Source organism: Myotis myotis, unplaced genomic scaffold (genome assembly GCF_014108235.1).
Source record: "Myotis myotis isolate mMyoMyo1 unplaced genomic scaffold, mMyoMyo1.p scaffold_m19_p_10, whole genome shotgun sequence".
Lineage (NCBI taxonomy): Eukaryota > Metazoa > Chordata > Mammalia > Chiroptera > Vespertilionidae > Myotis > Myotis myotis.
This window is the reverse complement of record NW_023416314.1, coordinates 1,682,262-1,708,827: the sequence shown is the minus strand read 5'-3', so window position 1 is coordinate 1,708,827 and position 26,566 is coordinate 1,682,262.

The following is a 26,566-nucleotide window of genomic DNA, read 5'->3' as shown; positions in this document are numbered from 1 at the left end:
GCCCTGGTTGGAGGCAACCAATCGATGCGTCTCTCTCACATCGATGTTTCTCTCTGTCTTTCTCTCTTCCACTCTCCCTAAAATCAATGCAAAAATATCCTTGTGAGGATTAACAACAACAACAACAAAGAATTCATAAAACCACGGCCTTCCACCTCTCCACTGGGCGTCCAGAGCCAACGCCTCGGGCTGCTGGGCATTGCCTCCTGGCTCTGCAAAGGTTCCCACGGTGCCCGGGCAATGTCTCATGGGCCTCTATAGGCTGACCTGCTGACCTGCCAGCAGCCCCACCGCTGTGCTCGGGGGAGCCACAGCGAGGTCTGCGCCAATGCTGACGGGTCTCCATGTTGGGAGGTGACACTGATGGCCACCAGGTGTCCAGCCAGAAGTGGTTCCGCAGCAGCCTGTCTCCCACCTCTTGATCCTCTTTAGGGTAAGAGATGAAGAGGTGAGCGGTTTCATGCCAAAAGGAAGACCTAGGAGGGTCCACCCGCAGACGGAAGGGATGCAGACGCAGCCCCGAGAAGAAAGGACTGGCTAAAACCAAAGCTGCACTGGGCCCGTCGCTCATCACACCTGGACACCCTGAGGATCCGATCCTCTGAAAAAGGCCTCAGGCACTGTAGCAGGCTCCCCGCTCCTCCCCGCTGATCACGGAAACCAGGCCCAGAGGGCTGAGATGACGCCTACACTGATGCCCCCACAAGAGGCCGGGAGGGCCCTGTCCCTGGCCTCCTGTCTCCTGTACAGAGGTTACCGCGAAAGACCGGCCAGACCATGTCCTCAAAGGTGCTCCGGGCCAGCGGCACCAGCATTGCCTGAGTTATTGCAAGAAATGCAGGTGCTTGGCCCCACCACAGACCACGGGGTCAGAAACTCTGGCGGTAGGATCCAGAGATCGAAGTTGTTGTTTTTTAAAAATATATTTTTATTGATCTCAGAGAGGGGAGAGGGAGAGGGAGATAGAAACATTAGTAATGAGAGAGAATCATTGATTGAAAGCCTCTTGCACACCTCCCATTGGGGATCGACCCTGCACCCCGGCATGTGCCCTGACCAGGAAGCAAACCATGACCTCCTGAGTCATAGGTCGACGCTCAACCATTGAGGACTTCAACACCACAAAGAGGACATGTTGACAGAGGGTGCCTGGGGGATGTGCTGGCGGCTGGCCTCCCGGGCATAACCGTCAGCCCTCTTACCAAAGCCAGCCTCAGTTCCTGAGGAGGAGGCTGTGGGGGAGGGGGGAGAGAACACACCTGGAGGAGGAGGCTGTGGGAGGGGGGAGAGAACACAACCTGGAGGAGGAGGAGGCTGTGGGAGGGGGAGAGAACACACCTGGAGGAAGGAGGCTGTGGGGAGGGGGGCGAGAAACACACCTGGAGGAGGAGGAGGAGGCTGTGGGAGGGGGAGAGAACACACCTGGAGGAGGAGGCTGTGGGAGGGGGGAGAGAAAACACCTGGAGGAGGAGGGTGTGGGGAGGGGGGAGAGAACACACCTGGAGGAGGAGGAGGCTGTGGGAGGGGGGAGAGAACACACCTGGAGGAGGAGGCGGTGGGAGGGGGGAGAGAACACACCGTGGAGGGAGGAGGTTTGGTAGGGGGGATAGAACACCCTGGAGGAGGAGCTGTGGGAGGGGGAGAAACACACTGGAGGATGAGGGGAGCTGTGGGAGGGGGGGAGAGCACACACCTAGGAGGAGGAGCTGTGGGAGGGGGGAGAGAACACACCTGGAGGAGGAGGCTGTGGGAGGGGGGAGAGAACACACCTGGAGGAGGAGGAGGGAGGGGGAGGGGGGAGAGAACACACCTGGAGGAGGAGGAGCAGGATGTGGGAGGGGGGAGAGAACACACCTGGAGGAGGAGCAGGCTGTGGGAGGGGGAGAGAACACACCTGGAGGAGGAGGAGGCTGTGGGAGGGGGTGAGAGACACACACCTGGAGGAGGTGGCTGTGGAGGGGGGAGAGAACACACCTGGAGGAGGAGACTGTGGAGGGGGGGAGAGACACACCTGGAGAGGAGGCTGTGGGAGGGGGGAGAACACAACTGGAGGAGGAGGCTGTGGAGGGGGGAGAACACACACTGGAGGAGATGTGGCTGGGGAGGGGGAGAGACCACACCTGGGGAGGAGGGGGAGGAGGGGAGAGAAACACACCTGGAGGAGAGGCTGTCGGGAGGGGGAGAAGCAACCTGGAGGAGGAGAACCTGTGGCTGGAGGAGGAGGCTGTGGGAGGGGGGGAGAACACACCTGGAGGAGGAGGAGGCTGTGGGAGGGGGAGAGAACACACCTGGAGGAGGAGGAGGAGGCTGTGGGAGGGAGGAGCACACCTGGAGGAGGAGGAGGAGGCTGTGGGAGGGGGGAGAGAACACACCTGGAGGAGGAGGAGGAGGCTGTGGGAGGAAAGAGAACACACCTGGAGGAGGAGGAGGAGGCTGTGGGAGGGGGGAGAGAACACACCTGGAGAAGGAGGCTGTGGGAGGGGGGAGAGAACACACCTGGAGGAGGAGGGAGGAGGCTGTGGGAGGGGGGAGAGCACACACCTGGAGGAGGAGGCTGTGGGAGGGGGGAGAGAAAACACCTGGAGGAGGAGGTGTGGGAGGGGGGAGAGAACACACCTGGAGGAGGAGGCTGTGGGAGGGGGGAGAGAACACACCTGGAGGAGGAGGCTGTGGGAGGGGGAAGAACACACCTGGAGGAGGAGGCTGTGGGAGGGGGGAGAGAACACACCTGGAGGAGGAGGAGCAGGATGTGGGAGGGGGGAGAGAACACACCTGGAGGAGGAGGCTGTGGGAGGGGGGAGAGAACACACCTGGAGGAGGAGGAGGAGGATGTGGGAGGGGGGAGAGAACACACCTGGAGGAGGAGGCTGTGGGAGGGGGGAGAGAACACACCTGGAGGAGGAGGTGTGGGAGGGGGGAGAGAACACACCTGGAGGAGGAGACTGTGGGAGGGGGAGAGAACACACCTGGAGGAGGAGCAGGCTGTGGGAGGGGGGAGAGAACACACCTGGAGGAGGAGGCTGTGGGAGGGGGGAGAGAACACACCTGGAGGAGGAGGCTGTGGGAGGGGGGAGAGAACACACCTGGAGGAGGAGGCGGGAGGAGGGGGGAGAGAACACACCTGGAGGAGGAGGAGGAGGCTGTTGGTGTGGAGGAGAGGGGTGCATGCTGGTCCCAAGGACAGCTGTCTGGAATGGGGTCCTGCGCACCAAGGGACTCAGGTCAGGAAAGTGGGAAGCAGCAGGGAGCTGCGTGTGCGATGCTGTGACCTCAGGTGCCGTCTCTGTGCCTCCGGAGTGTCCCTCTGAACGCACAAATAGGGCAATGCCCACTGCACTCTCTTCCACCGCCCCCACCCCGCCACCCGCCAGCACATGGGCAGTGTCCTTCTGGCCCAGCCCTGCGCAGGGCGTGGGGACAGGAAGGAAGAGGCGGCTCTGTCCCAGGCACTGAGTCTGAGGAGAGAAAGGACAAGCACAAGGGCGCCAAGGCTGTGGCCAGGTGGGGGGCAGGCCCGGGGAAGGGGTGAGGAAGCAGGAGGCGGGTGGCCTGGGAGACAGCCAGCACAGAGCGGAGGCTGGAGCAGGAGTGGGACCCGCGCTGTGACCCACTGCACCCCGAGTCTCCCCAGCGCCCCGCAGTCCCGGACATGGCTCTCTGTCCTCCCCAGCTCCCCAGGGAGCCAGTGGCTCCTGGTCCCATGCGCCCACCAGGTCCCTGAGAGGCAGGGGCCTGAGGAGGCCAGCACCTCAGGGCCAGCTGGTCTCCGCTCCCTGGCACAGCCGTTTGCTTGGCCTGTGGCCAGGTTCCCTGGGCAGCGGGACCTCCCTGAAGCCTAGACCCTCCTAAGCATTCTCTCCCTCCCTCTGCATCCCCTTTCTCATTTAATTACAGCTGGTTGGGAGAAAACACCCTGTGTGTGTCCCTCAACAATTCATCCTTAGTGACTACAGTCCATTAACACCCAGCAGCCTGTTTATGGCCTGCAGGCACTACACTCCCAGACCCGCAGGTATTATTACACTCCAGACCCTCAGGTATTATTACACTCCACACCCTCAGGTATTATTACAGTCCCAGACCCGCAGGTATTATTACACTCCCAGACCCGCAGGTATTATTACACTCCAGACCCTCAGGTATTATTACACTCCCAGACCCCCAGGTATTATTACACTCCAGACCCTCAGGTATTATTACACTCCCAGACCCGCAGGTATTATTACACTCCCAGACCCTCAGGTATTATTACTCTCCCAGACCCGCGGGTATTATTACAGTCCCAGACCCGCAGGTATTATTACACTCCCAGACCCGCAGGTATTATTACACTCCAGACCCTCAGGTATTATTACACTCCAGACCCTCAGGTATTATTACAGTCCCAGATCCGCAGGTATTATTACACTCCCAGACCCACAGGTATTATTACACTACAGACCCTCAGGTATTATTACACTCCCAGACCCCAGGTATTATTACACTCCAGACCCGCAGGTATTATTACACTCCAGACCCTCAGGTATTATTACACTCCCAGACCCGCAGGTATTATTACACTCCCAGACCCTCAGGTATTATTACACTCCAGACCCTCAGGTATTATTACAGTCCCAGACCCGCAGGTATTATTACACTCCCAGACCCGCAGGTATTATTACACTCCAGACCCTCAGGTATTATTACACTCCCAGACCCCCAGGTATTATTACACTCCAGACCCACAGGTATTATTACACTCCAGACCCTCAGGTATTATTACACTCCCAGACCCGCAGGTATTATTACACTCCCAGACCCTCAGGTATTATTACACTCCCAGACCCGCAGGTATTATTACACTCCAGACCCTCAGGTATTATTACACTCCAGACCCTCAGGTATTATTACACTCCCAGACCCTCAGGTATTATTACACTCCAGACCCTCAGGTATTATTACAGTCCCAGACCCACAGGTATTATTACACTCCAGACCCTCAGGTATTATTACACTCCCAGACCCTCAGGTATTATTACACTCCCAGACCCGCAGGTATTATTACACTCCAGACCCTCAGGTATTATTACACTCCCAGACCCTCAGGTATTATTACACTCCCAGACCCGCAGGTATTATTACACTCCAGCCCCTCAGGTATTATTACACTGCAGACCCTCAGCTATTATTACACTGCAGACCCTCAGGTATTATTACATTCCCAGACCCTCAGGAATTATTACACTCCAGACCCACAGGTATTATTACACTCCAGCCCCTCAGGTATTATTACACTCCAGCCCCTCAGGTATTATTACATTCCCAGACCCTCAGGAATTATTACACTCCCAGACCCTCAGGTATTATTACACTCCAGCCCCTCAGGTATTATTACACTCCCAGACCCCCAGGTATTATTACACTCCAGACCCGCAGGTATTATTACACTCCAGACCCTCAGGTATTATTACACTGCAGACCCTCAGGTATTATTACACTCCAGCCCCTCAGGTATTATTACACTCCAGCTGCTCAGGTATTATTACACTCCAGCCCCTCAGGTATTATTACACTGCAGACCCTCAGGTATTATTACATTCCCAGACCCTCAGGAATTATTACACTCCAGCCCCTCAGGTATTATTACACTCCAGCCCCTCAGGTATTATTACACTGCAGACCCTCAGGTATTATTATACTCCAGCACCTCAGGTATTATTACACTGCAGACCCTCAGGTATTATTACACTCCAGACCCTCAGGTATTATTACACCCCCAGACCCGCAGGTATTATTACACTCCAGACCCTCAGGTATTATTACACTCCAGACCCTCAGGTATTATTACACTCCAGCCCCTCAGGTATTATTACACTCCAGCCCCTCAGGTATTATTACACCCCCAGACCTGCAGGTATTATTACACCGCCAGACCTGCAGGTATTATTACACTCCAGCCCCTCAGGTATTATTACATTCCCAGACCCTCAGGAATTATTACACTCCAGACCCACAGGTATTATTACACTCCAGCCCCTCAGGTATTATTACATTCCAGCCTCTCAGATATTATTACATTCCCAGACCCTCAGGAATTATTACACTCCCAGACCCTCAGGTATTATTACACTCCAGCCCCTCAGGTATTATTACATTCCCAGACCCTCAGGAATTATTACACTCCAGACCCACAGGTATTATTACACTGCAGACCCTCAGGTATTATTACACTGCAGACCCTCAGGTATTATTACACTCCAGCCCCTCAGGTATTATTACACTCCAGCCCCTCAGGTATTATTACACTCCAGCCCCTCAGGTATTATTACACTCCAGCCCCTCAGGTATTATTACACCCCCAGACCTGCAGGTATTATTACACCGCCAGACCTGCAGGTATTATTACACTCCAGCCCCTCAGGTATTATTACATTCCAGCCTCTCAGATATTATTACATTCCCAGACCCTCAGGAATTATTACACTCCCAGACCCTCAGGTATTATTACACTCCAGCCCCTCAGGTATTATTACATTCCCAGACCCTCAGGAATTATTACACTCCAGACCCACAGGTATTATTACACTGCAGACCCTCAGGTATTATTACATTCCCAGACCCTCAGGAATTATTACACTCCAGACCCACAGGTATTATTACACTCCAGCCCCTCAGGTATTATTACACTGCAGACCCTCAGGTATTATTATACTCCAGCCCCTCAGGTATTATTACACTGCAGACCCTCAGGTTTTATTACACTCCAGCCCCTCAGGTATTATTACACTCCAGCCCCTCAGGTATTATTACACCCCCAGACCTGCAGGTATTATTACACCCCCAGACCTGCAGGTATTATTACACTCCCAGACCCGCAGGTATTATTACACTCCCAGACCCTCAGGTATTATTACACTCCAGCCCCTCAGGTATTATTACACCCCCAGACCTGCTGGTATTATTACACTCCCAGACCCTCAGGTATTATTACACTCCAGACCCTCAGGTACTACACTCCCAGACCCTCAGGTATTATTACACTCCAGACCCTCAGGTATTATTACACTCCCAGACCCGCAGGTATTATTACACTCCCAGACCAACAGGTATTATTACACTCCCAGACCCGCAGGTATTATTACACTCCCAGACCCGCAGCTATTATTACACTGCAGACCCTCAGGTATTATTACATTCCCAGACCCTCAGGTATTATTACACTCCAGCCCCTCAGGTATTATTACACTCCAGCCCCTCAGGTATTATTACACTCCAGCCCCTCAGGTATTATTACATTCCCAGACCCTCAGGAATTATTACACTCCCAGACCCTCAGGTATTATTACACTCCAGCCCCTCAGGTATTATTACATTCCCAGACCCTCAGGAATTATTATACTCCAGACCCACAGGTATTATTACACTGCAGACCCTCAGGTATTATTACACTGCAGACCCTCAGGTATTATTACACTCCAGCCCCTCAGGTATTATTACACTCCAGCTGCTCAGGTATTATTACACTCCAGCCCCTCAGGTATTATTACACTGCAGACCCTCAGGTATTATTACATTCCCAGACCCTCAGGAATTATTACACTCCAGCCCCTCAGGTATTATTACACTCCAGCCCCTCAGGTATTATTACACTGCAGACCCTCAGGTATTATTATACTCCAGCCCCTCAGGTATTATTACACTGCAGACCCTCAGGTATTATTACACTCCAGACCCTCAGGTATTATTACACCCCCAGACCCGCAGGTATTATTACACTCCAGACCCTCAGGTATTATTACACTCCCAGACCCTCAGGTATTATTACACTCCAGCCCCTCAGGTATTATTATACCCCCAGACCCGCAGGTATTATTACACTGCAGACCCTCAGGTATTATTACACTCCAGCCCCTCAGGTATTATTACACTCCAGCCCCTCAGGTATTATTACACTCCAGCCCCTCAGGTATTATTACACTGCAGACCCTCAGGTATTATTACATTCCCAGACCCTCAGGAATTATTACACTCCAGACCCACAGGTATTATTACACTCCAGCCCCTCAGGTATTATTACACTGTAGACCCTCAGGTATTATTATACTCCAGCCCCTCAGGTATTATTACACTGCAGACCCTCAGGTTTTATTACACTCCAGCCCCTCAGGTATTATTACACTCCAGCCCCTCAGGTATTATTACACCCCCAGACCTGCAGGTATTATTACACCCCCAGACCTGCAGGTATTATTACACTCCCAGACCCGCAGGTATTATTACACTCCCAGACCCTCAGGTATTATTACACTCCAGCCCCTCAGGTATTATTACACCCCCAGACCTGCTGGTATTATTACACTCCCAGACCCTCAGGTATTATTACACTCCAGACCCTCAGGTACTACACTCCCAGACGCTCAGGTATTATTACACTCCCAGACCTGCAGGTATTATTACACTCCAGACCTGCAGGTATCATTACACTCCCAGACCCGCAGGTATTATTACACTCCCAGACCCGCAGGTATTATTACACTCCAGACCCGCAGGTATTATTACACTCCCAGACCCTCAGGTATTATTACACTCCCAGACCCTCAGGTATTATTACACCCCCAGACCTGCAGGTATTATTACACTCCCAGACCCGCAGGTATTATTACACTCCCAGACCCGCAGGTATTATTACACTCCAGACCCTCAGGTACTACACTCCCAGACCCTCAGGTATTATTACACTCCAGACCCTCAGGTATTATTACACTCCCAGACCCGTAGGTATTATTACACTCCCAGACCAACAGGTATTATTACACTCCCAGACCCGCAGGTATTATTACACTCCCAGACCCGCAGGTATTATTACACTCCAGACCCGCAGGTATTATTACACTCCCAGACCCGCAGGTATTATTACACTCCAGACCCTCAGGTATTATTACAGTCCCAGACCCGCAGGTATTATTACACTCCCAGACCCGCAGGTATTATTACACTCCCAGACCCGCAGGTATTATTACACTCCCAGACCCTCAGGTATTATTACACTCCCAGACCCGCAGGTATTATTACACTCCCAGACCTGCAGGTATTATTACACTCCAGACCCTCAGGTATTATTACACTCCCAGAACTGCAGGTATTATTACACTCCCAGACCCGCAGGTATTATTACACTCCCAGACCCGCAGGTATTATTACACTCCAGACCCTCAGGTACTACACTCCCAGACCCTCAGGTATTATTACACTCCAGACCCTCAGGTATTATTACAGTCCCAGACCCACAGGTATTATTACACTCCCAGACCCGCAGGTATTATTACACTCCCAGACCCTCAGGTATTATTACACTCCCAGAACTGCAGGTATTATTACACTCCCAGACCCGCAGGTATTATTACACTCCAGACCCGCAGGTATTATTACACTCCAGACCCACAGGTATTATTACACTCCAGCCCCTCAGGTATTATTACACTCCCAGACCCTCAGGTATTATTACACTCCCAGACCCGCAGGTATTATTACACTCCCAGACCCTCAGGTATTATTACACTCCCAGACCCGCAGGTATTATTACACTCCCAGACCCGCAGGTATTATTACACTCCAGACCCACAGGTATTATTACACTCCAGACCCTCAGGTATTATTACACTCCCAGACCCTCAGGTATTATTACACTCCCAGAACTGCAGGTATTATTACACTCTGCTCTACTTGTGAAGCATGGAGCGTCCGAGCTAAATGCCTGGCCTCAAATCCCAGTGTGTGCTTCCTAGTGTGTGCTTACCTCTCAGTTCCTCAGTGTCTGCATCCGTAAAATGGGGAGAACAGTAGCAGGTTCTCCTGGTAATTCTGAGCATCACCTGAATTAATGTACGGAAAGTGCTTAGGACAGCGCCTGGCCGCTGGAAGTCTCTGGAAATGAATTTTTATTATTCTAATCCAGGATTTGGCAAATGCGTTAGGAGGCATCTTTTTGAAACTCAACCTGCCCACCCACGTATGCCGCAGAGTAAGCCAGCCGTTGTAGATTATACAGACGAAGCTTCTTAGAGGCTGTTGGAGGGACTTCCCCTCACCGAGGGTTTGCCTCCCACACGCCCCGTGCAGTGCGGCGCTGTGCCAGTGACAGGCTGTGTGCCCTTGGGCACATTACCTGACCTGTCTGAGCTCCCCACTTCCTGGGCAGTGTGGGGACAATTATACCTAAATTGCAGGTTACACGGGAAAGTGGGCACAGAGTAGGAATACCTGGCACGCAGTAGGCCCTCCTCCGTAGCTGTAACTAATGTTATCATGACCAGCTGGCCCTGCCTTAGACGTGCTCAGTCACGGCGAGCTCCCACCTCCTGAGGGGTCCAGGCCACGGCCTGACCTGGTCATTGTTGGAAAAGCCACATCCCGTTTGCACTGCCTCTGTCCTCCCCACAGTTTCTGCCCCCGCCTGGCCCTGCCCCGGAGCCTGCCACGCAGGGGAGGTGGCCCCCACCCTCTGAGAGCACCTCGGGCATCGGAAGGAAGGCAGGACCGTGTCCCAGCGAGTTTTCCGTAATATCTGACTCTCCCTGGTCACCAGCCAGGAGGGCTCCAGGAGGGGCTCAGCACGAAGGCGGCTCCCGCTAGCAGAGGGCAGGGCCCGGCCTCTCCCGCTCTCCTCCTCTCCCCCTCTCCCCCTCTCCCCCTCTCCTGTTCGGCCTCTTTGGATCGGAGGAGAGAGGTGGGACTCCAGGCTGCTCCTGGTGCTTAGAGCCCTGCCGGCTGCATGTGCAGGAAGCTGGGGCTTCAGGCCTCTCACCCCCACGTGGGGAGACCCAGCTATCCAGGGAGGCCACAAAGGGTTTGCAACATCTCCCCCTCCCTTGCTCATCCCCCCCAAGACAGGCTAACTACTGGGGTGACAGGGGAGAGGCACGGGGGTTACAGGCTCACTCCTGGGGTGACAGGGGAGAGGCACGGGGGTTACAGGCTCACTCCTGGGGTGACAGGGGAGAGGCAGGGGGGTTACAGGCTCACTACTGGGGTGACAGGGGAGAGGCAGGGGGGTTACAGGCTCACTCCTGGGGTGACCGGAGAGAGGCAGGGGGGTTACAGGCTCACTCCTGGGGTGACAGGGGAGAGGCAGGGGGGTTACAGGCTCACTCCTGAGGCACCCCTCAGCTGGCTGAGCAGAGCTGGCCAGATGAGGTCCAGTCTGCTCTGGGTTCCTGGTGGGGCCTGCTGGCTCTGAGGGATGGCTCGTCAGCCTTCCTCAGCCTCCCCTATGCAGGGGAGCACCCCCTCCAGAGATGACCACAGCACAGGGGTGCAGAAAGGAAGGGACTAGGCCCCAAATCAGAGTCCTCCTGCAGCCCTGCACCCGGGTTCCTGGCCTCCTCGGGTGGACGGGGCCTGGAAACGGCTGGAGAGCTGTTGCTGCGAAGCTGCACCTTCCAGGTGCAAACATCGTACCCTAAAAATCAGCGGTCCGCCGCCTCCCGACCCACGGGCGGCGTGCACCCGGGACTGCTGTCCTCAGAGAAGCAGCTTTGTCTCCTCGTGGGGTGCAGCGGGGGCTGGGGACCCACCCACCTCTCTAGCGCTCTGTGTCCTGTAGCCTGGCCCAGGCAGCTCATGGAAAAAGACCCCTGAGCCCTCTGCTGACAGGCAGGGGGACCAGCCCGGGGAGACCCGCAGACCGCGGCCTCGGGACCCGCCCACCTGCGGGGAGGAGGCCGCGGGCAGCCTGGGCCCTTCCTGACCAGACGCTGAGGCGCGGACACGAGGCCACACCTGCTGGTGGTTCCTCACGGCTGGGCCTCAGCGCCGGGCTGGCTGGATCTCGGGCAGTGAGTCCCTGGGCGGTCTGCCCGGGCATAGTTCGTGCCCACGGCGGAGGGCGGGCGCGCTCCCTCCACCGGACGGGAGAGGCCACCTCGCCAGGCTGATGCGGTAGCGGAGCAGGCAGCCCATGCCTGTGCCAGCCTGAGCCCTGCTGGTCCTCAACATAGCAGACCCCCAGGCCAGCAGGGACCCCAAGTGGGGGACAGGCACGCCGACTGACACGCCTGCCTGGCCTGTTTGACATTTGATTGACAAGGACCGATGAGTGACAGCTAAGAACTTGGAGGCCCTGCGCTTACTTGGGCTTTGCCTGCAAAGAGGCAGAAGGCCTGGCCTGGGCTTCTCATCTGGGAAATGTTGGTTCAGGGGCACTTGGGGTAGAAGAGAAAGAGCAATGGGGGCCTATCTGTCAGCAGGAAGTGGGGCATCACTGAGGGGACCCCAGCTCAGGGACCCCTCTCACTCGCAGAGCCTTGGTCTCCTACCCATGCCCTGCCCTCCTGTGAATACCCTGGCATCGCCCTTCCCCTGCACCCGGGTGAAGGCACTGTGTCCTCTGGGCCCAGGCCGGAGGGAAGGCAGCGGAAAGGGGGGTGTGCTCGGGGCCCTACCAGGGACAAGGGATTAGGAAGGTGACGACAGTGGGGAACTCCCAATGGCTGGAGACCAAGACCTGGTGAGAAACTGCCAGATACTAAATAGCAGAACCTGCAAGCACATGTGCTGGGCAGAGGAGGGTAGAGAGCGCCCAAGCAACACTGACAAAGGGTTCCTGGTGTGCCTACTCTTTGCCAAGCACACGGGCCACTGCACGCACGCCTGTCCCCCCTGGGGTGCGCGAGGCAGGGAAAGGAACAGAGGGTAGGCCTCGGTGCTGGTTCTGATCCCAGGTGACATCACCGGTAGGAAAACCCTGGCCTGGGGTCAGAAGACAGGGTCGGAGCAGACGGCGCCCTGGGCAGCGAGCAGGACCGCGGTGTCCATGAACATGGCTGGTTAGTCACCAGTTGGGACAGAGACCGCACAGCAGGCCACCTTGCCCCACCCCCGCCCCAGCCCCTGCCCCACCCCTGCCCCAGCCCCGCCCAGGCCCTCCAAGGCTGTGCTCTAGGAAACGAACGGAACTGCGGGCGGCTCATGTGGGCAGGACAGCAGGAGAGGGAGGCCTGCCAGCCTGCCCAGCAGGGCCTGCCTCCCCTCCCGCATGGAGCCTGCGCCCCCGCCGTGCCCTCCTGCCGCAGCCTGCCGGCCCTGCCAAGGCCTCACGCTGTCAGGGCCTCTCCGAGGTTTCTGTTTGGGAGAGGCCGGAGGCTGAGGGCGAGGCTGGGGCGCCATGCACACATGTGTATGTGTTTGTGTGTGTCTGCGCGTGCAGGCGTGACTGTGCATTACCCAGGCTGGTAATGAGTCCTGGTTGCAAGGGGTTTGATGAAATAATTATATTCTGGAAAAGCTGCGGGAAGCTGCGCTCCGCTTCTTAAAGGGCAGGATCCCCACCGTCTGTGCTGCAGTATTTGCAGCCGCACCCTCTGCTGCATCTGCTCCCTTAAAACATCTCCCACTCCAATCTGATCTGAATGATGAATCTGAATTATCACAGCCACGGCGACACGCTCACACCTTTTTTCGTTTTTTAATCTGTTGCCATGGTGAGTAGATAACATTCACGTGGCGTCTCCAGGGAAGGATGGAATTATTTCAGACAGTTTCTAACCCCTCTCGGGCTCCTTCTCTCTGCCGCACGCCTGGGTGCTCTGGGCCGGGCAGGGAGCTGCACGAGGGAGGAGCAGCTTGGCGAGCCTGTCTTCCAGAGGCGCCCTGAGCCGCAGAGCCAGCAGCACAACGCGTCCTCAACGCCCAGCGTCCCCAGCGACCCCCCCGGAGATACACGGAGGCTCCGGGGCAAATGACAGTGCCCTTGTTCAAGGTCAAGGACACCGGAGTTACAGAAATTGACCCAGGGCCATGGCACTGACCTTGCCAAGTGGAACTGAGGGAGGAAAGAGGTTTCCCTGGGGAAGGACAGACTCCACTCCCAGGTCTGCATCTGGGTCCCCTTTCCATCAGAGCTTCCCCGACAGCCCCTCCGAGGGGCTGATTGTCCTGGATGTGATTTACTAACAGGTGCTTCATAAAGGTACCACTGCCTGATGGTGTTGAACTCTGCCAGCTCCCAGCCACTGGGTGTGACATTTCCGTGGCCCGGAGCACCTCACAGAGGCAGCACCCCTCCCCACGAGCCTTCTCTGTTCTGTCCAAAGTCCGGTCCAGGCGGGGAGAGGGACTCTGGTTCTGACTCCAGGAGGCCTTTCGCCAAAGCCTCAGGGGACTGAAGTCACACGGACGGAGGCTGAGCAGGCAGGGGATGCTGTGTCAGCCCAGGCCTCCAGGTGGGACGCTCACCTGTGTCTGTTTGCCCCAGTCGCTCTTGCCAGGGCCTCCCTAGCAGTCCTACCGACAGAGGGGGAGGGGGAGGGGGAAGGCACGGATGAGTTGAAGGGTATCTCATGGCAGCGGCCTGCCCCAGGGTGAGTTAGCAGAGGGCTTTGGAGGACAGCAAAGGATGCTGGGTCTCCAAGGGACTTCGTCCAGACCCCTCCCGGCCAGTGCACATGGATGGCCTGGGCCACGAGCAGGCCACTGGGACAAAGAGGACTTCTTTGCGTATTAGCCAGAGGATGTCTCCTGTGCGTGTTGGTGGGGCCCCAGACATACTCGGCAGGGCGGCCCGGGGAAGTGGCAGGGCCGGGAGCCAGGCCGGGTGGCTGCCAGAGCCCCGGCGTGACCCTGCTGTGTGTGGTCCCTGGGCCTCAGCCTCCCATGCTGAGGGCGAGGGAGAAGAAGCCTCTTTCTGTGACTATTGGGGAACACAGCAAATCCTCATTCCGGGGTGATGTTAGCATGGAAGCCCCGTGTAGCAGTAAGGACACCAGGAAGGCTGAGCCGCCAACCTGCCCTGGCCCCACACTCACAGAGCCTGGCACACGGGCACGCGATGCTGGGAGCCAGTGGGAACTAGCGTCTAAGCTCTCCTGTTGGCCCATGGCTGACCCAGGGGAGCCGTGACCCAGGATGGGGGCAGGAGGGGTGGGAGCACGGGGAGTGACTGCAGGCCTGGGAGTCCAGCAGACTGGCCGCGAACCCTGCAGAAGCCACTCGCTAGCCCTTCACTGGGCAGTGTGACCACGAAAGCCTTGGTTCCCTCTAATGTAATGGGAACACCTTTAAAACCTACCACATAGTGGTGTTGTTGGGTTTAAATGGTGTGAAATCTGTAAAGCACTTAGCATAGTGCTTGGCACAGAGCAAAGGCTTAATCAATGGTGGCTAAGATGATGAGGAGAGAAGTGCCACAGGCTAAAGCAAACAACAGCATATTAATGCTAAAAGACCCCTTGGAAGGCCAATGGACTGTGATATTCAGGAGGGCTGAAAATCAGCATAATACTGCCCTGCTTTGGGCTCAATGGCTCCAGGCAATTCCCTAACCTGATAATCCTTATGCTGTTTACCAAACTTTACCTTTGATCTGCCTGTGTGCATTGCTAAAGGGCAAATGTGTATTCAAGTAAATAAAAAGTGGACTGGCCAGAATTGGGGTGCCTCTTCAAGACAGAGGTTTCCACCTGCCCCCCCCCCCCCGCCTTCTAAATTCGTATTTCTTGTATAGCATTTTCATTTGTGCGTCACCCCTCCTTCAGATCCTGAATCCCCACCATGAAGGTTGCGGCATCTGGCACTCAAATAGGAATCTGGAGGAAAAGATTCGCCTGAGTGAAAAATGAAGTGAAAAAGGAAAAGTGGAAATTCACTGGAAAGGTGGGACGTTCACGTGCACAAAGCCAAGCCAGCTTCAGAGCCATGACTGTAAGTGGATGGGAACAGTTTTGGGAATCAGCCAGGTTATAATGGGGAAGAATTTGAGTAAAAGGCAAAAACATCATTGTAAAATTTTAGCTTGCATGCTAAGGATAAAGGAATTAAGGTGTCAAAAGGTCCTCTCTTAAAGAAGGCTCAAGGAAAACGAGTGCCCTTGTCATCTTTAACTATGTGGGCTCTTGCTCGAACTGCATTATGCCCACTTTGTATTGGGGATCAAAAGTCTGTAACACCTAAGGCCCCAGATCCTCTGCCTCTAGTGTGGGAAGGCTCATCCACTAGAGAAAATGGGCTTACAGTCCTTTCACAAAAGGATGCTAATGCTTTGTATGAAAATTACCATGTGAGGCCTTGGGACTGGCAGCTTTTAGCTAAAACAACTTTAGATGCCAGTCAGTGCTGTGGAGAGAATATGATGAGATCTGTGAACAACAGGCTGAGGTCTAGGCTGCATCTGGCTATAAGTCCCAGGCAATGTAAAACATTGGAAAGATCCATGAAAAGAAGTCTGATTTATTAAGCCTTGTCTATGTGTTACGTGTGCTTATAAATATCAGATATATGAGTGTCTGTTAATTGTTGTTTTATCTGTCTTTGTTTGGTTTAATTTGTTTATTGTTAGTCTATTAAGCATGCCCTTAATTTATCTTCATAGAAAAGAGACAGTAGATGCCCAGGCCATTACTAAATTTCTCCAGAGCAAACAGGATGTGAGGGTGGGGAGAGAGAATATGAGCGGTACATGTGGCCCATAGAACAAGCCCTAGAAAGATTCCCCTGGACAAGGAGAGGTAAAGTAAAGGAAACTGAAAAAGGCCCCAGCCCATTCATCACTAGGTCTCTTGGTGATCCTGTAAAATGGACGCCCGCTCTCGGGAGTGTTGTTAAAAGCCTCATTTTACCATGTTTTTGTTTCCCAGGCCGTCATTTGACATTTGAATAATAAGCTAGTTCTCACAGTTTGGAGACTTCCATGTCCATGAAGAGAAAAAGGCTAGTCTACGAGGAAGGCACCCCACCTGATTTTGGGTGGCCTCTTGGCCTAAGCCCCATCTCTTCACAGATGCTATAGAACAGGCAAACATTTTAATTATCTTACATTTTTTCAGCCTGTTTTTCTTTAGAAGATGGCGAAAATGACACAAGGAAAATATACAGGCTGTGTTTGGGCAACAAGATTAGTGTTTCCATAATAATGGGCAGTTCTTGAATAATAATGGACCGCATTCCAAGGTTGCCTCCCAGGTCCTGCGGGCACTCCTGTTTTTATAAAGAAAAATAAAATAAAATAGTACTTTAACATTAAAGTCACTGAAAGTCAGTGAGTTATCTCTGTTACAGAATTTGCCAAGGAAAGTGCCTTGAGTAATAATAATTGGCTTTAAAATCGCAAAGTTGTTAAGGCAAAATATATACAACTAAAATGAAGAGTATATGGTAAAAAATCTTTTTCAGTGGTAATTATATATGACTAAACATAGTTTTCCAAAGTCTTTGGAGTTTGCTGAATTAAATAATAAAAATTATTAAATATCTAGGTATTTTGAAATAACAAAATACTAAAATATTAATCAGTTTGCCTCATATGAAAAATCTAGGAGAGATTTGAATCTATTAATTAAATATGACTTGTATTTTATTAAAAAATATCCTTAAAAATATAAATATATTTCTAATCTGAAAAATGCTATTTAACTTGCCACCTAAAAATTGAGGCTTCTAAGAGTTAAAAGTTCAAATTAAGTTGGAAGAATTATAATGGTTGTGATAATAGAATGCATGAAGTATGGAAATTCATTTTTGAGGAAAATAATTCTTGTGTTTTCTCTGGAGAAATTAGTAGTTCAAAATATATTGTAGTCCTTGTGTGGTAAAATTTCAACCTAGGATATAATATTTTATTGGCCTGATTAAAAAAGAGGATTAATTCTATGATCCGAACCAAATTTTTAATATTAAAACCAGTTTAAATTTAATTGATATATTTTAGAATAATTACAAAAAGTGTATAATATAACCTTTGGGTTATATATATTTAATAGTCTTTTCAAGTTAAATTTCAAGACTTTAACCGAGAGATAGCTTTGGGACATTTCAGGGCCCTGGAATGATTCAAAGATTTATTCTCTCTTCTTAAAAGAAATATTTTTGAACTAAATTAGGCTGATCTAATATACTTGAAATCACGTGGGAAGCTTTGTCAAATAAAAAATTAATAACTGTGTTCTATTTATATGCATGTATTTTGAATGTTATCAAAGTTTCAGCTTCTAAGCTCGGCAGGACAAGGTTGCTGATACTTCTTAAGCAAAACCAGAATATTCAGCAGCGGAATTTCAAAACAGGAGCACACATACTGCCTCAGACTCCCACCAGCCTGCTCTTCAGATTGGCTGGGGGATGGGGTGGAATCTGTACTTCATGGGTCAAATGTATTAAGTTTGCTTACTTTGCTTTTTCAATAAAGGTCTTTACTTTAATTACTTAATAAGTTAGCTTTTTACAGTATAATCAAGGTCTCATTCAAGCTCATTTATATGAGAAGCCAATACTTTATAAGCAATTGGTTCTACTAAAGTCCAAAATAAGATTTGCATACATATGCAAATGAGCACTAGCCAAAAAGAATGCTGTTTAAAAGTAAATTTAAGCTTAATAAGGAGAAATTTTAAAATCTCTTCCACTACTACTTACAAAGTAAACTAAACATTATTATTCAAGAATTAAATCTCACCATTAATAAGACACCATAAGTAAAAAGAAAGTTACTTTTACTTGAGATATATGCATTGCAGTATTGTGCAGCATGTTTTTCTCCTACCTGTTTTTCTGAAAAGCAACCAAGTTGGTTGTTCTCTTTAAAAGAAAGTAAAAGTCTTTAATGTAGCAATTTATGGCACGCCTACAGGAAAAGCAAACTTTAGTAATGTGTACCAAATTAAAAAGAAACTCCTTCAATGGGGCTTAAAAATCTGAGAAAGGTATAGAAAGAAACACCGTTCAAATATCTAGGAACCGTAATTAAAAATCAATGTATTAGGCCTCAAAATGTGGAAATATGAAAGGATTGCCTTAAGACCTTAAATGATTTTCAAAAATTATTTGGGGACATTAATTGGTTAAGGCCTTATCTAAAAATCTCTATGGGAGAAATGATAAATTTATTCAATATACTTAGGGGTGACTCTAATCTTTCCTCACCCCGAACATTAACAGATGAAGCTAAGAAGGAGTTACAAAAAATTGAGCAGGCAATCTCCTCAGCTCAAGTAGCACAGGTACAGCCTGGATTGCCTTTATTAGGACAGATTAATCCTACTGCAAATAGTCGCACTGGAGGTATTGTCCAAAATAAGAACTCTCCTACTATTATTGAGTGGGTCCACCTAGGGCAGTGGTCGGCAAACTGCGGCTCTCTAGCCACATGCAGATCTTTGGCCCCTTGAGTGTGTCTCTTCCACAAAATACCACATGTGGGCGTGCACATACAGTGCAATTGAAACTTTGTGGCCCATGCGCAGAAGTCGGTTTTCGGCCTGGGCGACTCTATTTTGAAGAACAACTGTTGATATTTGGCTCTGTTGACTAATGAGTTTGCCGACCACTGACCTAGGGCATCAATCCTCTAAAACTATAGTTACATATATAGAACTCATGGCTCAATTAATATCTCAACTCAGAAAGCGCTGCAGGCAGCTTAGAGAAGAACCCCAATGCATCTATCTTCCCTTCACTGGAAAGCAATTGGAAATGTTACTTCAGACTGATTTGAATTGGCAGTGGAACTTGGTTGTCACCTACTAAAAACCAAGTTACTACAATTTTTATATTACACCCCTATTATTATACCAAAAAAAATAAATAAATAAATACTAGGCAGGAATCTATTCCTGGAGAATTAACTGTTTTTACTGATGGTTTATCTAATGGTAAAAGCTGCTGATCATACAATGGACTCAGACAGAGTCATCCAGACCAGTCACACTTCTATACAAAGGACTGAATTAGAAGCTATCAAGGCTGCACTACAGAATTTCCAAGAGCCTCTTAATATTATTTCTGATTCTGCCTATGCTGCTGGCCTGGTAAACAGAATTGAGACTGCTCAATTAAATGACTCAATGACCAAAATCTATTTATACTATTTAAACAGGTACAGCAAATTGTACAGCAAAGACAATATCCCTTTTATATTACTCATATTAGGGCTCATACAACCCTGCCAGGTCCTTTAACAAAAGGAAATGCATATGCGAATCAGTTAATTGTTTTATTACAGCAGGCAAAACAAATTGTCAAGGAATGTCCCGCTTGTATGTTACATCTGCCTCAAAGGCCTAATACAGGAATTAACCCTTGAGGATTGATAAGGGACCATATCTGGCAAATGGATGTAACACACTATACTCCTTTTGGATGCCTTGGGGCATTGCATGTCTCTGAGGACACTTTTTCAAAGCTCCTCGTGGGCCACCGCATCTACAGGGGAAATGGCAAAACACGTCATTAATCATTGCCTAGCTGCTTTTGCCATCATAGGGATTCCAAAAATTATTAAAACTAACAATAAAACTACATACACAAACTCATTTCCAGCAATATCGTAAAAATCCAACACATTACAGGAATACCATACAATTCCCAAGGACAGGCAATTATAGAACGCCATTAGCAGCTAAAATCCCAACTTGAAAAACAAAAAGGGAGAATAGTGATGCTGGAGAAATCTCCTGTAGGTAGACTACACCAAAGCCTTAATTACTTTAATTTTTTTCACTTGTAACGCTGATGGCAAGACACCCATGGAATTACACTGGTGTCAGAATAAGCCAAAGGAGAATGGTTTGGTTAAATGGAAAGATCCTAAGTCTGGTTCAAGAAAAACGTTTCCACCCGGCCCCCCATGCCTTCTAAATTCATATTTCTTGTATAGCATTTTCATTTGTGCGTCAGACTCTCTTTCAGATCCTGAACCTCGCTGTGAAGGTTGCGACAGAGAAGGAGGAGGAAGAAGGAGGAGGAGAAAGAGGAAGGAGAGGAAGAAGGAGGAGGAGGAGGAGGAGGGAGAGGAAGAAGGAGAAGAATGGCAACATCATTTTAGCAAAATGCCATGCAGAAACAGCCCAGGCCTAGGAGTGAGGAGGCCGAGTTCCAGTTCTCCCTTTGCCCTTTGTCACTGTGCTGGGGCCTCACTCGCCATGTATAAAATGAGAGTCCATCCCATGGTGACTGTGTGTGATCAGTTATTCTTCTTCATTTTCAGTGAGAAAGGAGGCTTTGAGGAGTCAAGCACTAGGAGCTGCACAAGGTCACGTGTTGGTTAGTGGCTGAGCTGGGATTCAGACCCTGGGGAGAGTACCTGCCTGGCCTGCAGCACAGAAAGTACACGTGAGCTGGTGTGTGTATGCTGTTGTTGGTCGTCAAGTGTGACGCTGGGCTCGGCTGCCATGATTAGCAGTGGTTGTGAGGATCACCTTGAACTGGCTGCTGGGACCTGTGACTGAGTGGGGCTCAGAGACACAGCCGTCTCTGCGCTACCAGAGCAGAGATGGGCCAGGGAGACTGTTCTGGGGCCCAGTCCTTGTCTTGGCTCGTCACTAACCAGGTGGCGCTGGACCAGGCCCCTCCAGGGTTAAGCCTCTGTTCCCTGGGGACCAGGCGTGGGCCTCACCTAAGGACAATTAAGGGAGATGGCGGGAGATAAGCCACAGGGATGTGTGTGGGCAGCTCAAAAATGACCCTGGATACCTTTCCCTTTAAGAGGAGCAAAGGTCCCTGAAGTCTGGATGAGGGCCCTGCAAGCCTGGAAGGGGGCAGGGCAGGGGGCCCTGAGCCCCGAGGTCCAAAGGGGCCTGTTCCTGTGAGATGCAGAAACTCTTAATTGGAGCTGCGCGCACCCAGCCCGATCGGATGGGATCGGATCGCCGTGACTGCCTTCCTGAGGCTTCCCAGGCAGCGCTTCATTAAACCCGACACCAGGGAATTAATTCAGCTCAGGGCCGTCACTCTCTCTGTCACCCGGCCCCCTCAGCAGCCGCTGCTCCTTGATCTTCCCCACCTTCATGTCGACAGTTCTCCTTGAGAAGGGAAGCTCTGTCTGACTGTCACCCGCACCACCACGGCCTCGTGGGCCAGGACCCGGGATTGGGGGGCGCCGCGGGAACGGGTGGGCGGGTCGGAATCGATGATGGGCACACATGCCTTCCCGGAGAGAGAGCGAGGAAGGGCCGCGGGCCATGAGGGTCCTCCAGCAGCAGAAGGAAGGATTTGAAAGCTGATGGTGACAGCTCACGGGCTCAGCCCCTCTTAGCTATTCTCGAAACTGACTTTATAATTAAAGTCCCTTCGGGAGGGGTCACGTGGAAACAGAGGAGGGAGAAGAGGGGGCGGGCTGTGGGGCTACCTGGGCCACTCCGCATGCTCACGCTCACGCTCACGATGCTTGGAAAATCGCGGCTCCAATCGGACCCCTCACCTACCTGCTGGCAACTTCCTACCACGCTCCCCGCAGTCTCCTCCTGACTCCACAACTGGGCAGCCTGTGCTCAGAGACCCTGATCCTGGGTCAGGGCAGGACCTGGGCCAGCAGATGCCCCCACCCCCCTGGGAGCCAGTAACCCCCATCGTAGGCGCCTCTCCCCTTTGCCCCAGGGGAACAGCAGAGTTCCCTGCGCTCTGGCTCTGCCTGTGCTGAGGAAGCAAACCCCGGGAGGCACTGCCTCAGGCACCGACGCTGAGACCTGTGTCCAAGGAAACACTTCAAAGGCCTCCCACTTGAGCCGACTTCCTCTCCTTGTGGGGCCAAAAGGTGAGTGCAGGGCTTGTAAAGAAATAGACAACCATTATAAGAAGGTGTAGGGGTAGCTGCTCAGTTATGTCAGATGAGAGGCGATAAGGAACAGCTTTCCCGGAGGAAGGGGGCAGGGGCCGCGGGACACAGTAGCAGCTGCTCAGGATCCCGCTGAGGTGAGGACACTGGTGGGCACCACCTCCGCTGCTCTCTCCCTCTAGGGGTGAGGACGCCCTGGGAGGTGAGTAACTGCCCAGGCCTGGCCCCTGCTTCTGCTGACCCTCACCCCCTCGCCCCCTCGCCAGAGCACCTTCTGGAAGATGCCCACCTGCTCAGGAGCGCCAAGCCCACACCCTCTCCTCAGGACCATAGCAAATTGCAGAGTCCAGTCAAATGCAAAACGAGCCATTTTAAGGGGTTCTTGGTTTTGTTTTTAACCTTCTTAAGAAATTCTGATCTTTTCTTTTCATTGAGTCACCAAATCAGATGATAAATGGTCCCAGCCCCGGGGGGTGGAGCGGCTCTGAGTGCGGCTGACATCCTTGGCACAAAGGCACACTTGGCCGCAGGTGGGGAGCACCAGCCAGCCGATCCCCTCCCATTACTGAGGCGAGACACGGGGCCTGCACCCAGGCCACCAAAGCCACAGCCACCAGTGTGTCTGGAGTCCCTGTGACACGCCGCCACCTGGAGGAAGGCCCCGTCCTGGGAGCAGGAGAACCACGCTCTTTGGTAAAGCGAAAGGAGAGGAGATGAAGCGCAGGCTTTCTCGCGGATAGGGGCAGAAATAGAATATTGGGGACCAACTATAACTGCAAGAAATATTAATCGTGCTCTGTACTGTTTTGTTGTGATTAAAGAAGGCACATTCTAACCTGGCTGGGAGCTCACCTAGAAAAGCAGCCCATCCTCCCCATAGGAGCTGCCTCTAATCAGGGAAAGATGAACAACCTTGTTGCAGAGACCAGAATCTCCAGCCCTTTGGACCCCCCTGCCTTTTGCATACCACTGAACCAATTGAGGACCCCCAGCCTTTGCATATCACTAGCCCTTTGAAGACCCCCAGCCTTTACATACCCACAGGCCTTTGCAAATCTCCAGACCTGTGAACTGCCCATTTGGCATGCCCTCTGCCTACTTCCCCATGTAATCTTGTCCTTCTGCCCAATATAGCAGCTGGCTTATGGTGGGGTGCAGAGCAGATTTTTGTGGGTGACCTGTTGCTCTCCCATATTGCTGGCAGGGTGGGAATAAGTGCTGCGGAATTGGCTCAAGTAATAACAGGCAGCCTGCAGCCCTGATGGTCCGGCTACATTACTGTTAAATGTGTTAACACACAGCAACACCACGCACCCCTGACATCGCAGGGAGACCCCAGTGCCCTCTGAGCTGCCCAGGTGAATTCGGGAAGAAGAAAAGCGGTGCTCTCCTCTCAGACATGGGCCTGCGCAGCTGGGGACGGGGTGGGGGAGGCCACTCGACAAGGTGAGTGCCCGGCGGGCTGCTGGGGACAGAGCAGCCTCTCCTGGGTCCATGCCCTCTGTCTCCCAGAAGCCGGGAAGGTCTGCGCAGTGCGCGGCCTCTGTGAGCGGGCCTCTGTCAGAATGCGGAGGAGGCCGAGGCCCTATCTGGGCGGCATCAGGAAAAACAAAGCAGAAGCCCTGAAACGGCAAAGAAGCGGAATTCGGCAGAGCTGGGAGACCAGTGGCCTCCTAGACCTCAGGCCTCTGAAGGACACAGGGCATTTCTGAGGATGTGGAAGGAAGATCAAAGGCATTTTATAGCTTTTAAGAGGCAGGGCCATCCCACTGATATCTGGGTTATAGAAAGGTATAGTTCATCTTATTTTACGAATGAGGACGCGGAGAAACCGAAGTCCAGAGTTACCAAGAGCAGCCAGCTCCGAGGGCCGGCACCCGAGGTGGCTGTGGACAACGCTGCCCCAGCTGTGCTCCGAGGGCCGGCACCCGAGGTGGCTGCGGACAACGCTGTCCCAGCTGTGCTCCGAGGGCCGGCACCCGAGGTGGCTGTGGACAATGCTGCCCCAGCTGTGCTCCGAGGGCCGGCACCCGAGGTGGCTGTGGACAATGCTGCCCCAGCTGTGCTCCGAGGGCCGGCACCCGAGGTGGCTGTGGACAACGCTGCCCCAGCTGTGCTCCGAGGGCCGGCACCTGAGGTGGCTGCGGACAACGCTGCCCCAGCTGTGCTCCGAGGGCTGGCACCTGAGGTGGCTGTGGACAACGCTGCCCCAGCTGTGCTCCGAGGGCCGGCACCCCGAGGTGGCTGTGGACAACGCTGCCCCAGCTGTGCTCCGAGGGCCGGCACCCCGAGGTGGCTGTGGACAACGCTGCCCCAGCTGTGCTCCGAGGGCCGGCACCCGAGGTGGCTGCGGACAACGCTGTCCCAGCTGTGCTCCGAGGGCCGGCACCTGAGGTGGCTGCGGACAACGCTGCCCCAGCTGTGCTCCGAGGGCTGGCACCCTGAGGTGGCTGCTGAAGTTGCTGGCCTGAGCTATGCTGGCAGAGACAGCAGGTCCCTGTAAGCAGGGGCCTCGCCACGCCCTCGGGCCTTGCTTCTGTGCCTCGGGAGCACACACTGGGCCTGGGGTCTGAGGAAGGCACTGACCACTGGCGCTGGGCCGGGTCATCTCACAGAGGGGCTGCTGCAGACATGGTCGCATTGGTCAGGACGGGGGTGGGTGGACACTGGGCTGGGCCAGGGACAGGAGGGCAGGCCACAGGGAAGAAACAAACTCACTCTGTGGAAGTTTGGAGGTGGCCTAAGGGAGGAATTTCACAAAAGCAGATTCTCGTCCAACAGAAGGAGGAAGCTCATTAAAGAGGAGCTTCCTGAACAAGCAGGAGGCAGCTACTCAGCCAGACGTCTACACTTGAACATGGCTGTTCTGTTTCAAAACCGCTTCCTGTTCAATCTCCTCTATACAGACTCACAAGATACAGAAAACAAGGGAAGAGAAAACAAAAACATTCCTAACCTCGCTGTTCAGAGACAGCACAGCAGTCACCAGCACTCTGCAGTGTTTCTTTCAAGAGTTCACCTATGACATACATATAGTATATGTGTATATGTATATGCACATGTACATGCATGTGTACGCACAGGTATGCATGTAGATATGCACATGTGCACGTGTGTGCATGCACATGCATATGTGCATACATGTGTATATGCATATATGTGCGTGCATATGCATGTGTGCATGCATATGTATCTTTATGTGTACATACATATGTACATGTAGGTGTGTATGTATGTGCATATATGCGAATACATGTACATATACGTGCATATTTCCATGTATGTGCATATTATGCACACATGTGTGTGTTTGTGTGTGCGTGCACATGTGTGTATGTGTATATGTGTAATTTTTAACCAATTAGGATCCTACTATATGTAAACTGTATTTTCCACTTAACATCATATTAAGATATTTTTTCATGCAATTAGAAATGTTTTGGAGCCCTAGCCGGTGTGGCTCAGGGAATAGAGCGTCAGCCTGCGGACTGAAGGGTCCCCGGTTCAATTCCTCAGTTCCAGGCAAGGGCACGTGTCTGGGTTGTAGGCTCAGTCTCCAGTGGGGGACATGCAGGAGGCAGCCAATCAATTACTCTTTCTCATCATTGATGTTTCTATCTCTCTCTTCCTCTTTGAAATCAATAAAAATGTATTTAAAATGTATTAGAATATTTCATTGGATTATTGCACAATTATTTAATCATTCCCTACTATTAGACATTTAGGATTTAAAAATTCTTTTCACTTATAAATAACATTGCAGTTAACAAAAATTTTTATTGCCATCTTGGGTTTCTTCTTAAGAGCCCAAAGAATATGGACATTTATGGCTTCAGGTACATATTGCCAAACTGCTTCCCAGAAAGGTTGTACCAGCATCTACGTGAGTGCCCACCTGTCCACACGCTTGCCAACATCACCTCAAGGTTTTTCTAAGAAGAGGCCTCCTGCAGTTAAGCTGGGAGTTGAACCTCGCTTCCCAGGAGCAGTCTGTCACTCCTGCTCATGATACACCGGTGCACTGCCCTGCACACTGGCTCTGCTCTCGAG